Source organism: Emydura macquarii, unplaced genomic scaffold (genome assembly GCF_026122565.2).
Source record: "Emydura macquarii macquarii isolate MOO-44397 ecotype Brisbane River unplaced genomic scaffold, CSIRO-AGI_Emac_v2 contig_1001, whole genome shotgun sequence".
Lineage (NCBI taxonomy): Eukaryota > Metazoa > Chordata > Testudines > Chelidae > Emydura > Emydura macquarii.
Window position 1 is genome coordinate 1 of NW_027131138.1, and position 21,184 is coordinate 21,184.

At 44.0% G+C, this 21,184-nt stretch overlaps 2 pseudogenes; both read right to left on the bottom strand.

Annotated features, from left to right (window-relative positions):
* Positions 1 to 1,361: 1,361 nt before the first annotated feature.
* Positions 1,362 to 8,926, bottom strand: LOC137150622 (probable G-protein coupled receptor 174; annotated as a pseudogene).
* Positions 8,927 to 17,118: 8,192 nt separating this feature from the next.
* On the bottom strand, positions 17,119 to 18,053 carry LOC137150623 (olfactory receptor 14C36-like; annotated as a pseudogene).
* Between the last annotated feature and the right edge of the window lie 3,131 nt (positions 18,054 to 21,184).

The window sequence follows — 21,184 nt, forward strand, 5'->3', positions numbered from 1 at the left end:
GCAGAACGTACACATAACGAGACATAGGGTGATGTTTCCAAAGGTATTTAAGCACCTAGTGAGATTATCAGAAGCACCTAGGAGCGTAAACTTCATTGATTTCAAGGGTTGTTCAGTGCATAGATGGTTCTGAAAATCCCACTAGGGGCCACAATACATTTAAAGTTATGGACCAGGGCCCCTCACCAAAAGATCTTGAAGGCCTAGTTGATAAGGCAGAGAAAGGGAGGGAGGGGAACAGTCACCAAGAGGGGAAATGACTGGCCCAAGGTCACATGGCAGGTCACTGGTAGGAACAAGAACAGAGCCCAAGTGTCCTGGCAACCACTGCACCACACAGCACAGAGTAAACAATGCAACATAGCGGTAATGGAGGGATGAGACTGGCCCATTGTTACACGCAGGCAGAAGTGCAGCTGGGATTTGGTGCCGTAAATCAGTTGGGAAGCAGGCAGCAGCCGTCTAGGCACAGAGCTGGGGGGAGAAAAGCTGCCACTGATCATGCTGGAGGAGTCCACCTCATATTGCCCTGCAGCGTGGGAATCAGGCGGTGCTGGCGTTTTAGTCTATCAGCTTCATTGCCAAGGTGTGAGGTTGGTGATGGTCACCACGGAAGGCCCTTCTTTGCGAGGATTGTTGGATTTGGATTTTACTTTATTCCATCCTTCACTCTGCATTTGAACAAGCCACTCCTTGAGATGCAGCCTCAGATGAGCTCAAGTAACAAAGCTCCATTGATTTTAAAGGAGCCGATCCAATGTACACCAGTGTGATAACACGCTTGATTGATTGTCAATGTGAGGAGCACTGACAACACCTAGTCATTGTAAACGATGAGTGCTCTGCACCTTTGACATTCATACAATCAGATCTCAGGGGAAGGAGAATCCGAGCCATTCCCTTTGTAGCTCTAATCCTAACCATCGCCTGTCTCATTCCCTCCACAGCCATCACACAATGGACTGAGGAAAAAAATGTCCAACCAAACCGCCATGACCGAGTTCTTTCTCCTGGGATTCTCCGATGTTCGGGAGCTGCAAATTTTGCACTTTGTGGTGTTTCTAGTGCTTTACCTGGCATCCTTGGTGGGGAACCTTCTCATCGTCAAAGCCATAGCCTTCAACCATCGTCTTCACACCCCCATGTACTTCTTCTTGATGAATCTGTCGATCCTAGACCTGGGCTCCATCTTCGTCACCATCCCCAAATCCTTGGTCAATTCCCTCATGAACACCGGGTCCATTTCTTATTCCGGATGTGTCGCCCAAGTCTTTTTTTTTCTCATTCTTTGTTTCAGCAAATTTTGCCTTATTGACCATCATGGCGTACGACCGATACGTCACCATCTGCCAACCACTGCACTACGAGATGGTGATGAACAGGGGAGCTTGTGTCCAAATGGCCGCCAGTGCCTGGATCAGTGGCGTTCTCAACTCTGCGCTACACACCGGGAACACTTTCACAATCTCCTTCTGTGGAGGCAACACGGTGGATCAGTTCTTCTGTGAAGTCCCCCAGCTCCTCAAGCTGGCCTGCTCTGACTCTTACCTCAGTGAAGTTAGAGTTATTGCCTTTAATGTGTGCTTAGTCTTAAGCTGCTTTGTTTTCATAACTATGTTGTATGTTCAGATCTTCAGAGCAGTGCTGAGAATCGCCTCTGAGCAGGGCCGGCATAAAGCCTTCTCCACCTGCCTGCCTCACCTCACTGTGGTCTACTTGTTCCTTTGCACTGCTACCTTTGCCTACCTGAAACCCACCTCCATCTCAGCCACAGGTCTGGATCTTGTGGTGGCTGTTCTCTATTCCGTGTTGCCACCAATGATGAATCCCATCATCTACAGCATGAGGAACAATGAGATCAACTGTGTATTGAGTAAATGGATGTGCTGGAGGTTATTCAGCAAGAATAAAATGTCCATATGTCTCCTTCGGTAGCAATTTCATTTGGTGTTTCTTCATAAATGTAATTATCTGTTAACATTATTGCCTCCATGAGAGCATACTGTGCAATCTGTTTATGAAGAATGGGGTTTTAACATGAGTAAAAATCCAGGAAAACATAACTCAAGAAAAAAAGTAATTACTATAGGTTTATGTTAATGCAATTAAGACTGGAATCTATCTATCTATCTATCTATCTATCTATCTAGTACTGCTACCCATCACCATAGTATCTGATCACCTTGCTCATACTAACCATGGCAAAATCCTTTGTGTGGTCTGTGGCTCTTCTTAATTTTAAGGATAAAAACTCTGACAGAGATATGAGCACATTTCTTCTTTGTGTTTTTTGTTCGTTAGTCACAGTTTTAGTTTATCTTTCCTTAGTTGTTTGTTAGTTTTCTTTGTATCTGTGTTCCAGGTGGGTTTGGAAGGGGGAAGGCCTGGAGAGATGGTCAGTGTTTGGTTAAACAGGATTTTCAATATTTGACTTCTCTTGAAGGTGCCCATATGTCTTCTCTTTAATGGGGTTTTCTGAGAGAGCTGTAGGTTTTCTCCCCACAATGATAAAAGGTGCAAAAGAGGTTTCTCCATGACCAAGTTCCTCCTGAAATGATTATACTGGTGGGATATTATTGTGTTATTGATGATGTGTTGAGGGAGAATGAAACTCAGGTGGTGTCTATTTATTATTTTAACCCTCAATGACTATGTCAAAGCTGTATGCAGTGGATCTCTGTCAGTCCCAGGATATTTGAGTGACAAGGTGGGTGAGGTAATATCTTTTATTGGACCAACTTCTGCTGAGGAGAGAGATTAGCTTTCGAGATACACAGATCTCTTCTTTCCCAGACCCTACCAGCTTTGTGTCTCAAAAGCTCATCTCTCTCATCTAGAGAAACTGGTCCAAGAAAAGATTTTCCTTCATCCACATTCTCTACGTAAAGCTGTGTCAGTCTGGCTATGGTGGGAAGACTGCTTTGAAGAGAAACTTTTCCCAGTGTTTTCTAGAGAAACTCTAACTCACAGAATCATGGATTCATAGAAGATGAGGGTTGGAAGGGACCTCAGGAGGTCATCTAGTCCTACCCTCTGCTCAAAGCAGGATCAACCCCAACTAAATCATCCCAGTCAGGGTTTTTTCAAGCTGGGCCTTAAAAACCTCTAAGGTTAGAGACTCCACCACTGGTCGTAATGAGACCAAATCTGGATTCCATGGAAGTCACTGTGTTTTAGCCCCTTACTTCAAAGTGATTAGGATTTGGCCAATAGACTATATACACAAAACATCCAGACTGGGCTGTGAGCTCCCTGGAGAAAGTGAGTGTGATGGAGATGTAAGGGTCTGATTTCCCAACTCATCTAGATCACCACCCACGTAGACTAGACCCTCTGCAATCATCAGTTTAATACTGATGAGGTTCTTGCCCAAAGTCTCTGCACTCAGTAAAGACCTAAACACTGGTGTAAGTTACTTGACTGGGGTCATTTTGTTCTAGCCAGGGTACAGGTGGAAAAGTGCCATCACACACTCTGATCTGTTATTCCATACACCATTGCGAGTCAATCTACTCACTTCCAAGCTGAGAAAGGGTCTCAGAGGTTTGTCTGTTAGTAGTATTAGGATACCATCTTTGTGCATGGTTGTGTACATTACATATATGACAGAGAAAGCACGTGATTAGATAGAGACACGGGCAGATGGGACCATTCCTTGTCCTAACACACAACCTCATAATGATAGATTTCTATTTGATTGTGGATTATGTTAGCTGGGTAGTTAGATAACAACTATTCTATGCAAATTATTGTGCTTCTTTTCCTGTTAATGATTGTCTATGTTCAGATCATGATTTTCTTATAAGTTCTCCTCATTAAATATTATTTAACAAGGATTTTTATGACAATATCTTACTCCATCGCTCATTTACAAAGAACTCATAATAAGGACTCAGTGTTTGAACTTTGAGCTGTTTACACTGGATACATTTTAAATATGCTCTGGTTTGCTTCTCTAAATAAATGGAAGTATCACACTCAGGTTCCTGAAAAATCAAAGGGCCAATTCTCAACTGGTTTAATTTGTCCTGGCTCTATTGACGTCAATAGATCTGTGAGAATTTACATGTAATTTGGACAAAGTGGTCCAAACACCTGTGATTATGAATTCTTTTATCCATAAGAGTATGTAAATGTATACATTTCCAACAGCACCCCATAGACACTTTTTTGGTTAGATAACACCTATAAAATGAATATTAACAACTACATAATGCATACAATTATACCTTCTCACTGCTTGTTGCTTAAAGGATTACCAGTCACCCTAACACCTATGAATTTTTCACTAACATTGTTTAAAATAAAGGCCTGCCAGTAATGGGAAAATAGATAATACTTCCACCCCGTCTTGCATAGGGATGCCCATAAACTTATCTCCAACACAGGTTGCCTTAAAATAAAAGTGTTTGTACCACAGTCATGGCTTTTAAATGTTTGATTGTTCTTTCAACAATTTTTAAATAAAAATATGCTAAAACCGTAACACCTTTGTAAAATAAAATGGTTGTATCACAACCACAGCACACACTCTACAAATAACATTGGTTGTTATTACAACAAACACTTTTTAAAATATGAAAGGTGTGTAATTTTAATTTTGGTTGTGGTTAATATACTGTTTTAAACCTGTCATGACCCACCAATTCCTGAGGCTTTATTTTAAACTGTCCATAGCATTCAGTGACACCCCCCCCCCACTTACTGTAAGTAAGGCCCTGCAAACCTATTACCTGATAACTCTAACCCCTGGTGAAAACAAAGGTTTGGTGAGTCAGGCCCATGTTTCAAGCATTCCTGGTTTGTTTGTTTTTTGTTTTGTTTTCTTTTTCTACTACACACATTTCAGCTTTTTGCTGTAAATACACAAAGACACAATAGCTGGGTTCTCACAAAAATGTTTTTTATTTAAAAGACATGCAGCCACCTTGAAACATATATTATATATATATATAAGGCCCACACAGGCCGTCTTACAGAAACACAGATAGGCACAAAGCCCCTTTTCAATACTTTTATTTACAGCTAACAAGCCTGATCCTTACTGTAAGTGAGACTCCCCCAGACCTATTACCCGATAACTCTAGCCCCTGACTGGCTTCTTGGAATTCTGTGGGGTGGGTGTTGGTAAGTCAGACCCTTGCCTTAAACATTCCTCTTTTTTTTTTAAACACTTTTTTCCCCCCACAGGTTTTTACTACACACATTTCGTCTGATACATTGCGTATCATGTGGCTGAAAGCTGATACAAGAGGGTAGTGGCAGGTCACATCCTTTACACTCCCTGTCCTGCACACAGCAATAGCTGGATGCAGAATTAGTACTCTGGCCTGACCTCTAGTCAACAAGTGAAATCCCAACCTTAAACTCATCAGTTCCCCATAAACAAAGCTATTTTATTCTGGCTTGGCCAGTTCAGGATTGGGCACCATATCAATTATTTTTATAATACACATAATACGTTGTTTAAATTCAATATTCACAACAATTTTGCAAGAAAAAGGTGAAAGCCTCAAGTCCTTTGTAGTTTTTTAATCAGTCAAATGATCATTGAAATCAATAGATGTTTGCCTGAGAAAGGACCTCAGAATTTTCCCCAATAAGCTGAGCCACATGAACATGATGTTGAACATTGACGTTCTTTCAATCATTTCAGAAAGTGCAATGTTAATATCCTACCACTTTACCTTATTGCACAGTTCTGGAATGCTTTTTCACATAACTTCTGTTGTGTAACTGAATACTGTGTTGCAAATCTTGTCTTGAAAGTCGTCTTCTGAGTTCATCTGTAGTAAAGTAGTATATGACTGGGTCTACACAGGAATTCAAACTAGCAAGACACAAAGCCACTGCATGAAATATTGAAATCACATTTCGGGCATGTGGGTTTTTTATCTGATGTGATTTAACAAGGAAATCTAAAGGAAAACTGATATGATAAGGTGCAAAGCGAATCAGAAATACCACAGCACAGTTGAGGGTCATCTTTAAAGCCTTTTTTTTCTCTCCAAAGGCATGGGAAATTGAATTCTTTTCTTTTAATGATAGGATAGTCTTCCAAGAGCAATACAGAATTATCAGCAGAGGGGTTACAAACCCAGTCAGCTCACCTATGGTCATCATCACAATGGAGTTGGAAATTTAATATAATTTATGGGGAGGTCTGCAAAGCACTTATTACTGATATTCATCTCACTATAGTTAAATCTTAGAAGAGGAAACGGCAAACAGACAATGCAGACTACAATCCACCCAGCGATACTGATGTACACATCATATATGCGTTTGCAGTCATTGAACTTGAAGGGGTACATAAGAAACAAAAATCGTCTTACACTGACGGAAACCAAGAAGTAGATGCTTGCATACATATTTACATACTTAAGTAGAAACAAAATATGCAGACGCCTCCTCCAAAGGGCCATGTTCTACACACGTAATAGAAAATCCTTACAGGCAGGGATAAAACTTGTGCTAAATCAGCAATGGCTAGATTGATCATAAATATCACAGCCCTTTTAGTTTCTTTCATGTAGCCATAAAAGACCCACAGAGCTAAAACGTTCCCTATTAATCCAGGGACCAGAATCAAAGTGTATGTAATTGCATAGTAACACTTAACGTCAGTATTGTTGTAACAGATTGAGTTGTCAGTTAGAATCATAGAATCATAGAATCATCGAATATTAGAGTTGGAAGGGACCTCAGGAGGTCATCTAGTCCAACCCCCTGCTCAAAGCAGGACTAACCTCAGCTATATCATCCCAACCAGGGCTTTGTCAAGCCTCAGCTTAAAAACCTCTAAGGATGGAGATTCCACCACCTCCCTAGGTAACCCATTCCAGTGCTTCACCACCCTCCTAGTAAAAAACTTTTTCCTAATGTCCAACCTAGACCTCTCACCCTGCAACTTGAGACCGTTGCTCCTTGTTCTGTCATCTGCCACCACCGAGAACAGCCTAGCCCCATCCTCCCTGGAACCCCCTTTCAGGTAGTTAAAGGCCGCTATCAAATCCCCCCTCACTCTTCTCTTTTGCAGACTAAACAAGCCCAGTTCCCTCAGCCTCTCCTCATAAGTCCTGTGCTCCAGCCCCCTAATCATTTTGGTTGCCCTCCGCTGCACTCTCTCCAGCTTGTCCACATCCTTTTTGTAGTGGGGGGACCCAAAACTGGACACAATATTCTAAATGCGGCCTCACCAATACCGAATAGAGGGGAATAATCACTTCCCGTGACCTGCTGGCAATGCCCCTCCTAATGCAGCCCAATATGCTATTAGCCTTTTTGACAACCAGGGCACACTGACGACTCATATCCAGCTTTCTATCCACTGTTACCCCCAGGTCCTTTTCTGCAGAACTGCTGCCCAGCTCGTCGGTCCCCAGTCTATAGCTGTGCATGGGATTCTTCCTTCCTAAGTGGAGGACTCTGCACTTATCTTTGTTGAACCTCATTAGATTTCTTTGGGCCCAATCCTCCAGTTTGTTTAGGTCACTCTGTATCCTATCCCTACCTTGCAGGGTATCTACCACTCTCCCCAGCTTAGTGTCATCCGCAAACTTGCTGAGGGTGCAATCTACCCCATCCTCCAGATCATTAATAAAGATGTTGAACAAAACCGGCCCCAGGACCGACCCCTGGGAAACTCCGCTTGTGACCGGTTGCCAGATAGACATGGAGCCATTGATCACTACTCGTTGAGCCCTATGCTCTAGCCAGTTTTCTATCCATTTTATAGTCCATTCATCCAACCCATACTTCTTTAACTTGCTGATAAGAATACTGTGAGAGACCGTATCAAAAGCTTTGCTAAAGTCAAGGTATATCATGTCCACCGCCTTCCCTACATCCACAGAGCCAGTCACCTCATCATAGAAAGCAATCAGGTTGGTCAGGCATGACTTTCCCTTGGTGAATCCGTGTTGACTGTTCCTGATCACCTTCCTCTCTGCCAAGTGCCTTCAAATGGATTCCTTAAGGACCTGCTCCATGATTTTTCCAGGGATTGAGGTGAGGCTGACTGGTCTGTAGTTCCCTGGATCCTCTTTCCTCCCTTTTTTGAAGATGGGCACTAGATTTGCTTTTTTCCAGTCCTCAGGGACCTCCCCCTGTTGCCTCGAGCTTTCAAAGATAATAGCCAATGGCTCTGAAATCACCTCAGCCAACTCCCTCAGCACCCTTGGGTGCATTGCATCCGGCCCCATGGACTTGTGAATGTCCAATCCTTCTAAATAGTCTTGAACCCGTTCCTTCAGCACTGCGGGATGTTCGCCTCCTTCCCATTCTGTGCCACCCAGTGCAGTAGCCTGAGAGCTGATCTTGTCTGTGAAGACAGAGGCAAAAAAGGCATTGAGTACCTCAGCTTTCTCCACATCCTCCGTCACTAGGTCGCCTCCCTCTTTCTCTAAGGGGCCACACTTTCCCGAATCTTCCTCTTGTTGAGTTGTCATGTTTCTTTTCATTTAGCACAGATGAGAACTCTAATGAGACGTTTAGGTTATCAATGGGATTTCCAGCTACCTTCACATTTCTCAGAAAGATAACGATTAAAAAATATTGGAGAAGATGCAAATTTAACGTTTGTCTTGTTCCTTTGCATCCCCTTGCTTTCCTGTCCAGCATTATTTTGTGTGGTTTTTTTGTCTACTTTGTGTTCATTTAACTATGTAAGATTGTTGCTTACAAGGCTTGAAAACATTATTCCTCTGAATCTTCTTGCTGACCAGGTTGTCCCGAGGTACAAAGTGCATGTGACATTTCCTTCAGCCTTAACTTTTACATTGAGGTTTCAGTTTCTATGTCTTCTATTCTGATTTTGGAATCATGCTCATTCCTTTACCTGCACCGCGTCTCTTCCTTCGGCCTGCCCCACCGGCGACTCCTCCACGGACAGCGTGAGGCCGTCAGGCTTGTCGGACTCCGGCATGTTGAACTAAGGACGGGCCCAAGGGGTGTCCTCCTCGCTAATGCAGCGCTTTCTATGCCTGGGTGCCAAGAACTTAGGAGTCAAAACAAATTTTGAAGGCCTCACAGGGGTGGTGAACGCGTCCATGTTCCCCTCTCAGCGTTTTTCCACGAGCTGTGAACCACGCAGTCTCGAAAATGAGACGCTTTAAGGGCCCCAAAACTTCCGGGGGCTGCGCTGCCCCAGTGGTGCACCTTTCCCTTCTGGGACGGCCTAAACCCGCTCTGCTTGGGGGTAGGGGCACCCCGCTCCTCCCTGTACCCTTGCGGGACCAATCCCAGCTCTTGGCACAAATTCAAAAACCCTTGCTGGGCCAATCCCAGCTCTCAGGGCGAAACCCTCTCCCATTGGTGGGGAGCAGTCAGGGGGCGTTCTCGGAAGATGGTCGCACCACCCGCTTCCGGGCAGGTGCCCATCTTGACCAGGAAGTCATAACCCGAGGAGGGACCAGATGTCAGGTGACTGGTTGGTGTGGGACTTCCGGTGATAGAGGCGGGTAGGGAGGGGCTTACGGTCATGGGACCGTTGATCAAAGGGCAGGTAAGGCGGGCTTATGTCATGTGGATGTTTGATTGATGGTAGGGCCTCTAACTACTGTTGTCCAATTGTTCAGTTCTCAGCCATTTTTGGGCTTTTTAACATACATGAGTTTACAAGCTACAGTCGTGTGACAGCAAAGGTTTTCAGCTACTATGGAAGACGTAAGCAGATTGCCTCCAGGGATAGAAATTTGGCACAGCAGCCTGGCTGACATGGCAGCTAAAGAGCAAGTCATATTTAGAAGAAGAAGGACCTCAGACAAATTTGGAAAGATTAACTCAAACTTTTAAGAGGTTTTGATTAATCACTAATGGATGGAAACTGAGATGTCATTCTCCTTCCCCTGCCCTGTCCCTTTTATTACCTTTTTTCCTCCCATCCAGACCCTTTACCTCTCTTTTCCTTGACCTTTTTTCTTCTTCTTTCAGTTTTTGCTAATAGATTTGTGCTGTGGTGGAAATCAATAAAATAAAAAGAAAGCAATACAAAGAAACGTGCACTCAAAGGTGCGTAACAGGAACTGAGTTAAGATGAAAATGATGATTTAAGCTTTTGGAAGAGCTAATCAGGAAACAATTCGGCTTTCACTCACTCTAGTATAAATCAGGAAGTCAACAGAGATGCGCTGCTATAAAACTGGGGTAAGTAAGAGAGGAATGACACCAAAAGAGAGGCATCCTTCTTCTTCTTCTTCTTCTTCAATTTTTTATGTCTCTATATAAATTCTTGCCCAGTGCAGCTGCACAGACATAGAATGTCACGTTCACAGCACCTTTCCCCATGTGAAGCATTGCAGTCACCTGTATATGTTTTGGTGACCCCATGGGACTAGTTCCCAAAGAGAATTGACTGGGATGTTGCCAGGCAACTTAAACCACCCTTAGTAACAAATGGCAAAGAAGTCAGCCTTTCAGAACAAAACAAGGTTTTCTGCTACCTCTGCTCCAGGGCTCGGGTTTCAAGTGGATCCTTTGAATGTCTGGGAGCTGGGAGAGGTGAGAGCGAGTTGACTGGTCACCAGGCAAAGCAGAAGAGAGGCGCAATAAGATTGCGGTTCCCTGGCTGTTGCTTTGCAGGGACTGTGCTGTAGAGCGGTGCCATGTCACCATGATATGATGTGGATGTGCCAACGTTGTCAAAGAGCAGCCAGCCTCATGCACCATCGTTATAGGTTCCCCTCCATCTCCCTCCTTTCACCTTTGGGAGCAGATTCATTCCTGTTGTGTCTCTGATATCTTTGATGGAGTGGAATCCTTGTTGCCTCTTTCCTATTTCTTCTCTTCAACATTTCAGGATCTCCCTCAGCGTCCCTGCTGGAGAGAAGGCAGATGTTTCCTCTCTCTTCCTCCTCCTGAATTCTGAGGATCTTTGTTCCCTCTTCATCACCCAGCCCATCCTGGGGTGTGATATTCCCACGACAACACATGAATAATTCCAACCGTGTTGTACCCTGTGGCTGTCAGGAAGAACAGGGCCCTGGGCGGGACCTGGGGGGAGCTGTCCTGTTTCCTAACTTTCCCCTGTATCACACTCAATAATAGGGATTACTCCTCTTTGCCGGCCAGCCATTGCTCTTGTTCCATTCTACCACAGCCTGGAAAGAGTCTCTCCAACACGTGCTCTCCATGACAGCCACGTACGGCAACCCCCAAATCCTTGGAAAAGTCAGTGCCGCACATGGAGGGGCTTCCTGAATTCTTACATGGGCAAACGTCCAGTGAAGTTAACGGAGCGTCTCACTTGAGTCACGATGACGCTCAATGATTCACAGATGCTTGAATTTTGACCCTGTGTCCTAACCCAGTCCCCCTTATACTTAACATGAGAAGATTTCTAGCACAGGTTTCTCTCAGCTCTAGAAACGTGTCCGATAGCTGAGTGCCACTGAAATCTCCATGCAGGCTGCAACTGTGCTGATTTCCATTACGTCTCTTTGGTAGATCAGTTATATGTCAGTCAGCTTTATGGATGTGGTGCCCTTAGATAAATATGCACCACTTATGTGCAGTTACATGTCTCCCTCTAGTGTCTGGACCAAACGAATATAGCAGCCTGCCACTAACTGACATACCTTTAGGTCTCTCCCCCCAGCTTAGTGTCATCCGCAAACTTGCTGAGGGTGCAATCTACCCCATCCTCCAGATCATTAATAAAGACGTTGAACAAAACCGGCCCCAGGACCGACCCCTGGGGAACTCCGCTTGTGACCGGTTGCCAGCTAGACATGGAGCCATTGATCACTACTCGTTGAGCCCTATGCTCTAGCCAGTTCTCTATCCATTTTATAGTCCATTCATCCAACCCATACTTCTTTAACTTGCTGATAAGAATACTGTGAGAGACAGTATCAAAAGCTTTGCTAAAGTCAAGGTATATCACATCCACCGCCTTCCCTACATCCACAGAGCCAGTCACCTCATCATAGAAAGCAATCGGGTTGGTCAGGCATGACTTTCCCTTGGTGAATCCGTGTTGACTGTTCCTGATCACCCTCCTCTCTTCCAAGTGCCTTAAAATGGATTCCTTAAGGACCTGCTCCATGATTTTTCCAGGGATTGAAGTGAGGCTGACCGGTCTGTAGTTCCCCGGATCCTCTTTCCTCCCTTTTTTGAAGATGGGCACTATATATGCTTTTTTCCAGTCCTCAGGGACCTCCCCCTGTTGCCACGAGCTTTCAAAGATAATAGCCAATGGCTCTGAAATCACCTCAGCCAATTCCCTCAGCACCCTCGGGTGCATTGCATCCGGCCCCATGGACTTGTGTACGTCCAATCCTTCTAAATAGTCTTGGACCTGTTTCTTCAGCACTGCAGGATGTTCGCCTCCTTCCCATTCTGTGCCACCCAGTACAGTAGTCTGGGAGCTGATCTTGTCTGTGAAGACAGAGGCAAAAAAGGTCTTCCAAGGTATTCCAAGATTTAATGAAAATAAACATTAATGGTACTTATTAACTAGTGAGCTTCTCAACCAGCTCTTTTAAAACTCTAGTTTGCAAGTTATTCTGACCTGCTTATCTGAAAATATCCATCTTTAGTACCTGCTTTTTAATTTCCTCCTCAGATACGAGTGGAATGAAAAGAGGATCATATAATATGATTACATCATCTGTCCCCCCCACCACCATACAGAACAGAAATATTTATCAACATATCCTCCTTTTCTGCCTTATAATTGATAATTTTACCAATTCCATCTAGTAATGGACCAGTGCCATTGTTAGGATTTTTTTTGTTTGTTTCTAATATACTTAATCTCCTCCTTGTTGTCCTTAACTCTGCTAGTCATTAATTTCTCTTTGTGTCTCTTTGCTTCCCTTATCTATTTTCTACAATTCCTAGCTTCTGAAATATATTCATTAATATAAACTTCCCCCTTTTTTTCCATTTGTTTTCTATTCTATTCTAATAAGTTATAGCTGCCTTCACTTCCCCTCTAAGCCATTTAAAGAAAATAATTTATTTCTCAATTGTAGGATTTTAGCTTTTTGGGCATCTAGTCAAGTGTTCTTTAACAATTCCCAATTACCATTCACATTTTTAGGATAAATTCTTCCACCCAGCTGATTTAGCTTATAATTTTTTTTCAGCTTTGTGAGACTGGCCCTATTAAAGCAGCATATATACAGTCATTTGTCTGGATTTTATTCTGTTTGCACATTATACGTGTGATCTCGTCTTGCCCACTGCTATTTTTTGTACACTAGCTGTACTTGCCCTAGCACTCTGACATAAACTGGGAATCACACCCTCGCTCCAAATGTAGAAATTGCCTTTGGTTCATTGAGTTTTGATGGGACTTAGGCATGGTCTACACTAAAAAGTTAGGACAACCCAGCTACGTGGCTCAGGGGTGTGAAAAATCTGCATCCCCAAGTGATATAGTTAAGCTGACCCAAGTCCCATGTAGACAGAAGGTTGACAGAGAAATTTCTCCATTGACTTTTACACCCTTTCTTGGGCAGATGGATTACCTACACTGATGGGAGAACCCCCCAGAACTGCAGCTGTGCCACTTTGGTGTTTCAAGTGTAGACAAGCCCTTAGATTCCCAAGTGATTAAGGGTCAGGTTTTGAAAGGCATTTAGGTGCCTACAGGGAGGAATAGAGGTACTTTTGAAAATGGGAGTTAGGCTCCTTAAGGCATTTGAAATTTACCATGTTAAGGAAGGCTTTTATTTTAGCAACATTCCTTGTTCTCTTTCCCCTTAGCTTTAGGAGGAAAAACCAAACAAAAACCTTTCTTGACAGTCACGTCTTAATCTTGTCTTTGTTAAGCTAAACCGGTTGCGCTTCTTGAGTCTATCACTATACAGCATATTCTCCAATCCTTGAATCAGCATCATGGCTCTTCTCTGAATTCTCTCCAATTTATCAACATCTTTCTTCAACTCTGGGCATGAGAACAGTATTCCAGCAGCGGTCGCCCCAGGACCAAATATAAAGGGAAAATAACGTCTCTACTCCTACTTGAGAATCCCTATTTATGCACCCAAGGATCACATTCACCCCTTTGGCCACAAACCACAGTGTATCACTGGGAGCACATAGAATCTTAGGATATGTCTACACTGACAGTTGCAAAGTCGCCGCCATCAGATTGACCTATTTGGATCGACTGAGTGGTCAGTGTAGACCCGCTCAGTTGATCCAGAAGTCGATGCAGTAAACCCACTCCCTCAAGAGGTGTAGTGCTGTGTTGACAGAAACACGGTTCCCATCAGTGCAGTGCAGTGAAGATGGTGCACAGAAGGCTAGCACAGCGGTCAGTGGGAGTTACGCAAGCTACTCTACATAGCTTGTGTAACTCCCGTCGACTGCTGTCGAATCGCTGGGTAAGTGTAGACCAGGGCTAAGAATCATAGGACTGGAAGGGGCCTCAAGAAGTCATCTAGTCCAGTCTCCTGCACTCAAGGAAGGACCAAGCATTATCTAGACCATCCCTGACAGATGTTTGTCTAACCTGCTTTTAAAAATCTTCAGTGATGGAGATTCTGCAACTGAGTATCTTCATAACACCCCGATCTTTCACAGTCATGGTTTCCCGGAATGGTCCCTCATCTTACAAGTATGGCCTATGTTCTTTGTTGCTAGATGTATACATTTACATTTATCCATATAAAAACGCATATTGTTTGTGTGTGACCAGTTTACCAAGCAGACCAGATTACTCTGTATCAGTGGCTTGTCGTCTTGACTATTTATGACTCCTCCTAGTTTTTGTGTCACCTGCAAACTTTATCAGTTATGATTTTATGTTCTCTTCCAGGTCATTAATAAAATGTTTAGAAGTGTACGGCCATGAAGCAGTGCCTGTAAAATGTCATGTGGTATCAAGTCAAACACCTTACAGATGTCTAAGTGTGTTACATCAACATTATTACCTTTATCAACCAAAAGGTATTCTCATCAAAAAAGACATCAAGTTAGTTTGACAGGATCTTTTTCCATAAACCCATCATGATTTGCATTATTTATATTAATGTCCTTTAATTCTTTAATTAATAAAATACCATTGCAGCCACTCCACTAACTTGCCCAGGTTTGAAGTCAGGTTGACTGGTCTATAACTGCCAGGGTCCGCACATTTACCCTCTTTAAATATTGACATAGGATTAACTTATTTCTAGTCTCCTTCAACTTCCCCAGAGTTCCAAGACTTATTAAAAAGGAACAATAATGGTCCAGTGAGCTCTTCAGTCAGCTCTTTTAGAACTCTTGGATACAATTTATCTGGACTTGCAGATTTAAAAATGTCTGACGGGGATTCCCTTCTTCATGCCCATGCACCTCTCTAGAGAAACAAACCACAAGGGTGAAAATCGTTCCTAGTAATGTTGGTGTTTGTGTGATGGGGACGTGTGTCCTCTGACAACTGGACAAAGCTCTCTGCATTTCAAGCTGGCCATTAAGAATCCATCAGATTGTATTCAGGGTGCTTTGATTTACAGTTTTAAAGCCCTCAGCTGGCCTTTTCAAAGAGGCCTCATTTTCCAAGATGCCCAGCTACCATTGACTGCCAGATATCCATTGCCTGGAATAACTTTTTGTTCTGTGTCAACCCTTGAGCAGATTCTTCTTTGTGATCTTGAAGTGAGATGGTCCTTATCTCAGCTGAGACAGGAGCAGACCTACATTTTGAAAATCTCAGTGTTCCTGCATGTTTGATACAGGGGTCTTTGAGCAGGGGTTTGGACTGGATGACCTCCTGATGTGCCTTCTAACCCTAATCTTCTATGATTCTATGACAATTTGACCAATTGAATTAGTTTTTAAGAAAACCAATGATAATAATCCATTGTAACCAACAAGGCAAGAACAACAGAACATGTTAAAATATGACCAGTCAAAAGAAGCTCAAAGCTCATAGACAATGCTTATCATGAAGTTCTTGTAAGTGAGCTATTGAGTAAGAAGTATTCACATAAATTCTTTGATGAATAATGCCAAATAATGAATACTTTCAAGGAAATCATTGGTCTTGACAGCAACAGACATGGGCAAAAAAAGTGACACAAAAATTGGCTTTGATTATTCATTATCTATCTATCTATCTGTCTATCTATCTATCCACCCATCCACATACTCTGCTTTTATCTAATGTATATATAGGGTACATAAATATGCACAAACATGCTTTAATAATAAGACTAATAATAATAACAACAGCAATAGCAGCCGGTTTCTGTGATCTGGACACATTTGGAAGCGTGTGTGGAGGAAAGACCATTGGCTAATTCCAAATCAACCCTTTGCAGTGAATGACTAAATCCCAGCTGCCCTGGTTACAGGGTTAGGTACATCTCTGACCCTTTCTCGGGTCTCTCCGAGTTCACCCCCTCAGGTCTCAGCCATGATCCTGCCCCTCTTATAAGCTGGAATCACCTGATTTTCCCCATCTTCAGCAGGGTCTCAGCCGACAACACCCTGTGTACCAAGGTGATTTCTCAACAGGATTTGATACCGGCAGTTCTTCTCTCAGGAGCTGTGAGCAGTAGTAAGTTGAGTGACTGGCCGGCCTTCTCCATACAAAGTGTGATTTATTTACCACAGTAGGAACAAAGTTTAACATTAGAGAAAATTATTAGATAGCAACTCCAGATCCACCACAGCAATTATTTGGAAGCATACACATTTTTCCTTGTTACCATGATTCAGTTTGTCTGTAGGCATCATTGCAATAGCTTTCTCTTCCAAAATGCCTTTCCACCATGGCAAGAATGATACAGTATAAAAACAATTGTTTGACCAGGAATGCAGTTACCAAGCGCCTTCCACTAACCTATTTTCCAAGTCTTCATCAATGGGGAAAGCAAAAGTTTAAGTCTCACAGAAAACCCCATCAAAGAGATGAAGAGATTACATCTCGAATAGATGATAAAATAAATTGACCTTTAAACAATTGACATCTAAACAAACAAATTCCACACTCCCAAACTGCTAGCCCCAAAAAACCACATGGAGCGCTAACTCATTTGATGTCAGTGGAGTTAGTCCGGATTTTACGACTTCAAGAACAAACTGCACCCATCTCAAGGAGATCATTTTGTCATCAGTCGATTCTATCTATAAGGAAGCTCAGAAGGAAATCACAGTCAAGGAGCAAGGACAGACATTTTAATTCTTGGTGAATAACCTCCACACAATCAGTTTCTTCAATACAGCTTTGATCTCCTTGTTCCTCATGCTATAGATGATGGGATTCATCACCGTAGGCACCACGGCATAGAGAACACCCACCAGCAGATCCAGATTTGATGCTGCAGTGGAGGTGGGATTCAGGTATTCAAAGAAGCCACTGAAAAGTAACAAAGAGACCACTGTCAGATGAGGCAGGCAGGTGAAGAAGGCTTTGTGCCGGCCCTGCTCAGAGGGGATTCTCAGCACTGTGGTGATGAGCTGAACGTATGACACAATTATAAAAACAAAGCAGTTTATATCTATAAACACACCAAAGGCAATAAACCCAACTTCACTGAGGTAGAAGTCAGAGCAGGTGAACTTGAGCAGTTGGGGGATTTCACAGAAGAACTGGTTGATGACGTTGGACTGGCAGAAGGGAAACCTGAAGGTGTTCCCGGTGTGCAATGCAGAATAGACAATACCACTGATCCAGGCACCGGCTGCCATTTGGACACAAGCTCCCCTGTTCATCACCCTCTCGTAGTGCAGTGGTTGGCAGATGGCGATGTATCGGTCATACGCCATGATGGTGAGCAAGGTAATTTCAGTTATAATGAAGACGCCAAAGGAAAGAGTTGGGCGATACATCCAGGATAAGAAATCAACCCGGTGTTCATGAGGGAATTGACCATGGATTTGGGGAGGGTGACAGAGATGGAGTCAAGGTCTATGATGGCCAAATTCATGAGGAAGAAGTACATGGAGGTGTGAAGGTGGCGGTCAAGGGCTATGGCTGTGACAATGAGAAGGTTCCCCATCAGGGCTGCCAGGTAAATCACCAGAAACACCACAAAGTGCAAAATCTGCAGCTCCCGAACGTCTGAGAATCCCAGGAGAAGGAACTCGGTCACAGCGGTTCGGTTGGACATTGTCTTCCTCTGTATATTCTCTGATGACTGTAGAGGGAAGGACAAAGATCATGGTTGGGATTACAGGGACAGAGGGAATGGCCCTGATTCCCCTCAGTAATATCTCATGATGTGAGCGTCAAAGGTGCACAGCTCTCATCCTTTCCATTGACTAGAAGTGGTGAGTTATCACCTGAAGGTAAATAGGCTCCCGTAAAGTCAATGGAGATGCAGCAGTGTACACCACCTGCAGGTCTAGCTCAGGATGTGTCTTGATGAAATGCCGTGTGAAGAATGGAGCAAAGTGCAACCCCAACACAACACTTCTAGCCAAGGTGGATCCCCGCTCGCTTCAAACTGCAGGCTCTGAGCTTGGGCACGAAACTAAAATGCCAACACTGCCTGATATCCACTTTCGGCAGAAATATGATATAGTGTTACTCGGTACCCCTGTGAGTGGTACCCGAATGAGTGGTCTAGAGGCTGTAGCTGAATAAACACTCCTTATCACTCCACTCAGCTCAATCTTTCTTCAATTGGCCCTGTGTTGATTCTGGACACTTTGTGATCAGTGTGAATACCAGTGAGACCCGGGACGCCCGATTTGCAGTTCAACAAGGTTTAATGTGCAAGGTTTTCTATAAATATACTAGTTAGATACAAAGCCTAAAATTAACTACAATATCTCAGACTCACTAAGCCTGGAAAGCTAAGCAGTTACTCAGAAGTCTGTACACAGGAATGACTTTCTTCAGGGCTCTGCCAGGGAGTCAGTGGATCCTCTGGTCCAACCGGCAGCAGCTCCCGCAGAGTCAGGTGTTGATGGAGCACCCCCTTTTGTCTAAGTGGTGACTACTCATACCCTTCCATAAACAACCTTCACCTAATTATCTCTCTCTCATTATCATATATGCTAATTACCTACATTGGGTTTCCACCCTTAACTATATTCCATTCTCATCATGATAATTGGGGTCATCAAAACAACATCTGGTGATAGGAGGGGTGGAGTAAAAGTATGCCCCATGGCAATCAAACAGTGTACCCCAGACGTTCAAGGATAACTTGTTGTTCCCATCACCGTTATCTATGTGCAGCTGCAAGCAATACAGTATCTGTATTTTGTCTTATTATGTGCTGTGGTATGCAGAAACTGAGACATCTATAAGGCTATTCAATCTCTGCCAACCGGAAGATGTCATGCTACAGGGGTCAGAATAGCCAAGGAAGCAACTGAAGCTATGCTAGGCCTGTAGGACAGATGTCAAGCAACTCAAATTATACTGGGCCTCCAACAGTAAGCCTGGGAAATCTGCCACCCCTCAAACTGTGCTTATTCCCATCTTTGCATACACAATGGCATGTTGTCGATCTGTGACTGCTAGCAGCAAATACCTCCAGTGGCCAGAGATGGGGAACTAACCGGGGAGGGTTCCGAGTCACTGCAGAGAATTCTTTGCCAGGTGTCTGACCGGTGGGTCTTGTTCACATGCTCAGGTTCTAACGGATCGCCAGATTTGGGGTCGGGAAAGAATTTCCCCCAGGACAGTTTGGCAGAGGCCCTGGGGGTTTTTCATCTTCCTCTGCAGCATGGGGCACAGGTCACTTGCTGGTGGAGTCTCTGTACCAGGAAGCCTTTAAATAATTATTTGAGAACTTCAGTAACTCAGTCTTAGGTTAGGGGTCTATGACAGGAGTGGGTGGGTGAGGTTCTGTGGCCTCGGTCGTGTGGATGGTCAGATTAGATGATCATAATGGTCCCTTCTGACCTTCTAGTCTATGAGTCTATGATGGGAAAACCCTGCTGTGCCTTGGAGAGCCACTGCTGCTGTTGTAGGCACTAATGTAGCAATCAGCCTGCTGTACACTTTGGATCCCAGCGTACCAACAGCACTGGAACACTCACACCTAGCAGTAGGTTGGAAGAGAGGAAAGATGCAATTATCCTGTCTAGGGCCACTACAAGGCAGAGAAACAGGAAAAGCGCAGCGGTTCCACCCAACAGATAGCGGCCAAAGTGGAGGGACAAGAAAAGAGACGTTCTGTTGCCCAATGACCAACAGAGGGAAGTGGAACTGGGGGTGATGCTGTCTAACGGCGTGTAGAGTGTTGAGCACAGAGCACTGAAGAGAAGAGGACCACTATGCTATGTAATGAAATCTGTGTGTACAGTAGCAGACGTTAAAGAGTGAGAAATGGGCTGTTACACGAAATAATGGCCACCACATGACATAGGAGCCAAAAATGGGAAAGAGGCAGCTATACCAAGGCAAATCCACTGGAGGAAAACACAGCAACAGGCTGTCATGCTGGGAAATTAATGGTCTGGATGATAGGGTGGATTGTACCCTCAGCAAGTTTGCAGATGATGCTAAACTGGGGGGAGTGTCAGATACACTGGAGGGCAGGGACAGGATACAGAGTGACTTAGGCAAATTGGAGGATTGGACCAAAACAAATCTGATGAGGTTCAACAAGGACAAATGCAGAGTCCTGCACCAAGGACAGAAGATTCCAATGTAGTGCTACAGACTGGGGACTTACTGGCTAAGCAGCAGTTCTGCAGAAAAGGACCTGGGGGTTACAGTGGACAAGAAGCAGGAAATGAGTCAGCAGTGTGCCCTGGATGCCAAGAAGGCTAATAGCATATTGGGCTGCATTAGTAGGAGATTCACCAGTAGATCGAGGGAAGTGATTATTCCCCTCTATTCGGAATTGGTGAGGCCGCATTTGGAGTATTGTGTCCAGTTTTGGGCCCCCCACTCCAGAACGGATGTGGGCAAATTGGAGAGAGTCCAGAGGAGGGCAAAAAACATGATTAGGGGGCTGGAGCACACGACTTATGAGGAGAGGCTGAGTGAAGTAGGCTTGTTTAGTCTGCAGAAGAGAAGAATAAGGGAGAATTTGATAGCGGCCTTTAACTACCTGAAAGAGGGTTCCAGGGAGGATGGAGCTAGGCTGTTCTCAATGGTAGTAGATGAGAGAACTAGGAGCAATGCTTTCAAGTTGCAGTGGGGGAAGTCTAGGTTGGATGTTAGGAAAATTTTGTTCACTAGAAGGGTGGTGAAGCACTGGAATGGGTTACCTAGGGAGGTGGTGGAATCTCCATTCTTAGAGGTCTTTAAGGTCCGGCTTGACAAAGCCCTGACTAG